Raw genomic sequence first — 3,981 nt, 5'->3', positions numbered from 1 at the left:
TTTAGCACAATGTCCTGGAGTAGTAACTTGATGTGATCGTGGGGTGTAATCATACCGCCCGAGCAGTTGACCTTGGTCCAAATGGTGTCGTGTTACGCAAAGCGGCGCATGTTGCCTGACTCATTTTCAACCGGCTTGAATTGCTTATTGAATACTTGTGACTATTCGGCGAGCATGGTAGGAAGTGGACGGTCACCCTCGGCCTCTATAAATAGCCTGCTTGCACCATTGTTCTCTTCACTCATCTTTCAATCATCTGTTGCTTTCCTCTAACTTCCTCTTCTTCTCCAATCGGCCATGGGCAGAGGCAAAAGAGGTCGAGGCTCGCCCCGTTGCACTGGTGACAAACGGAAGCGCAACCCAAGTCTTCCCTCGGAGGACTTTGGCGATTTAGAGTATTTGGAGGAGGAGGTTTCCTCCGGGTCCGAGGGATCGTTGGCTCTCGCTTCTCCCCCGACGTCATCCGATGACTCAGACGACTCCCAGGGGTTAGCCGCTGAGGTCTAGACGTACATCCGTTCCGTCGAGCGTGTCGGGCTTGAGGGGTCGGATGAGTCGAAGGTCTCCTCGGATGAGGAGAACTCCTCCGGCTCGTCCGAGGAGCGGAGCGGCAACGACGATGAGGGCGGCGGCAGCGGCGACGATAGCGGTGACGGTGACGGCGGCGAAGGCGACGGTAGTAGCGGCGGTGGAGGTGACAATGGCGGCGACAGCGACGGTGGTGACGGTGGCGGCAAGGGCAGCAGTGGCGACGTCGGCAGTGGCAGAGGCAAGGCCAGTGACAAAGCGCCACTGGTCTAAATATTAGTATACATAATTATTAGTAGTGGTAGTAGTAGTAGAATAATGTAGTGGTAGTTAGTAGTGTAGTGTAGTGTAAGTAGTGAAGTAATGTAATGTGATGTAGTAAAAAGGGGGAAAAAGGCCGACTCATAATGAGTCGGCTTTTGAGTTTATGTAACCCCCTCCAATATTAATGAAGAACTTTAGTTGCTCCAACTGATTGCTGTCTTTTGCTGCTTGTTCTGTTTACGTGCTAGATAGTTCATACATATGCCTGATACTGCCAGTGTTTTAGAGGTAACCGCCGAGTGATGCCTGAAACTTTGCTTTCCCGAGTAGTGACTTGTCACTTTAGAAATAGTGCCCGACCCAGGAAACCCCATTTATACTCACGCTGACGTGCTTTTTTGATTTCTGAGCCCTAACTTCACTTTTTCCCTTCGAACCACTCCTCTACTTCCCTGAGATTTCGATCCTGCTCGCTCCGCCACAAAAAACGCGATGGCGTCAAAGCGGAAGAAGCAGAGCACCGTTGCTGCAATCATCCCGCCCATCGACCCCAACAGCCAGCTTCCATTCGCTGGTAACCATATTTCTATCATTTCTAAATCCAACCTCCTTCATCTTGTTGAAGTTGGGGTTTTTCTTTCAAAAGAGCTCTGCTCTTGGCGGATTTGCCGCGGCATCACCGTTCCGACAGAGGATACACATGAATCTGTCATTTACGTTCCTTTTCTTATTCGTGGGCTTGGTCTTCCCATCTCCCCCTTTTCCGCCGTCTCCTTGATTTCTATGAGTTAAATTTGATGCATCTGAACCCTAATTCCATTATGCAAATTTCCATTTTCGTACATCTGTGTAAGGCCTTTCTCGGGATTCTCCCCCACTTCAGTCTCTGGAAATATCTTTATCATTGTCGGCCCGGGATGGCTAGGGGACAACACCAACTTGTTGGCAGCGCAAGTCTAGAGCTTCGCTGGGGGAGAAAGCAGAGTATCTTGACATTCCTCTCAAGGATAGTATCAAGGGGTGGCGCCTTGAGTGGTTCATTATGAAGAACCACTGCAAATCTCTCCCCCCTCGGTCAGGGAGGCAGCCAGATGTTCGCACACCTAGCTGGATAGAATCTCCAATCTCTTCGGAGATAATAGAGGCCAAAGTGCTGCTTGCCGAGATCTGCTCGCTGAAGGATGGGGGTCTAACTGCTGAGGTCGTAGTTGCTGACTTCGTATTCAAGAACATTCAGTCCTTAAAGGACAGGGTTTACCCCGCTTACTTATATAGCGGTGTCAACGATTCTACCCGGGTCACGAACAGAAGGATTCCCTGAAGATTTGTTGAGCCGACTATACATGATCTTGAGGGGCAGGGTTTCAAATGCTGGTGCTCCTGTGGCCTATTCTGCATGGAACCTACCGCCACTTAGGCCATTCTCTGAGTTTGTATCCAACCCTCCTGCTCGCAACGGTAGTCTGGGTCATAGAGTGCGACCCTCTCCTGAGGATATTGAGGCTTTGATTGCTCCACTTCGAGTCTTCCTGAGGATGAGAGGTATACTCACTTTGAGATGCCAGCCAACACTGATGATACTGAGATAGATGTTGTGCTTAGCCTGCTGGCTAGGGTATCATCCGACTCTACCCGCACCGAGCCGATGGCCATCACAACTGGGCAAGAATTTGGTGAAGAGGTGGAAACTCAGAAACCCGAAGGTGCCTGCCCAAAGCGTCCACATCGAGTGAACCTACCGACTGCACCTATCGAGGAGAAAAGAAAGAAGAGGCGACTTCAGCGACTGTCGTGCTTGGATCAGGATGATGGCCCTTCTGTACCGGTTCCTGATGATGTCCCGGCAGAGGCCATTCCCGAGGTTGATGCCAAGGGTTGTGATCGTGCATAGGGTATTGGCTGCATGATTGATGAGGATGAAGAGGTAGAAGAAGAAGTCCCGCTGATACGCAAGAACAGCCGACACTATAGAGGCAGCGAGGGGGGTAGCGATATTCCCTCTCCAGCTCTGTCGGCACTTGTCAGTCTTCAGGAGCTTTCAATGTCAGATTTTGATCAAGTACTGGAGGAGGTCATCCCTGAAGACATGCTATCAGAGCCTCCTGAAGATGATATCCCAGCTATCTGTTCAGAGGTCCCAGATGGTGGGCTTTCGTAGCTTGTTTCCACCGGGAAAAGGTAACCCGAGTGGTGTCTCGTGCATCGTCGACCTTGGAAGGCAGTCTTCCATGCAAAGACGCTGATTTGAGTCATCTGACTCCCATGGAGGTGGCTGAGGGGCCTTCAGCCTTAGAGGTGGCTAATGCAGAAGACCTAGCCTCCAAGAGTGGCGCTGGCAGCTACCCAGCCCTCGAGGGTGTTGCTGGTAGCGATCCAGTTCTTGTGGGTAGTGCAAACTACAACCTAGCCCCCGAGGGTGTTTAGGTGTGCTCTCTTTCCAATGCCTCCATGGATGTCCACATCGGGTCATCCCCACCTCGGTCCGATGGAGCAACGGCAGCACGTGCTTCTACAACTTTAACTGGACAAGTCGCCTTATAGGTCGGCGAGCTAGATGCAAGCGGCCTGCTGTCTGCTGGTGTGGCTGAGGTTACCTTGGATAGTGCTCTTCAGATTGTTCCTGCTGGCCTTCCCTCTCAAGCCATGCCCAAGCTCCTCCTGCCTTGGGTCTACCGCTGTTGCTTTCCAATCTCTAGGTGAGTCAGTCTTTTGCTCTACGTTGTACATACTAGCTAATTATCTTTCTTCGGCTCATCTGTCTATGATCACAGGATTTTGTTGATGGAGTATCTGCCCATTTGAAATCCTGCGGTGTCGCTGTTCCTGAACAAGCTCTATCTCTGATGCAGTGGAATCCATTGCTGCTCTAGAAATAGATCGATGATCTGAAGGCGTCAAATGCTGGTTACTGAGCTTACAGCTTCCCTAGTTGTTTTGATTGATCAACTTGTTCTTAATCGAGCATTCCCTTTCAGCTGTATTGTCGGATATATCTCAACGATGCTCTGACCTTGAGGAGAAGTATTCTCAAAGTCAAGCCGACTTGGCCCAGACTTCTGCTTTTCTAGACGGTGCACGCTCTCTGGACTCCTCTCTTAATGACCAACTTGACTCTGAAAAGATGGCGCGTGAGGTAAACTTTCTTGGCTGATCCTGCCATGTTATTGTTGCCTTGGTACTGAATGTCGT

Source organism: Zea mays, chromosome 3 (genome assembly GCF_902167145.1).
Source record: "Zea mays cultivar B73 chromosome 3, Zm-B73-REFERENCE-NAM-5.0, whole genome shotgun sequence".
Lineage (NCBI taxonomy): Eukaryota > Viridiplantae > Streptophyta > Magnoliopsida > Poales > Poaceae > Zea > Zea mays.
Note: the sequence above shows the minus strand (reverse complement) of the source record.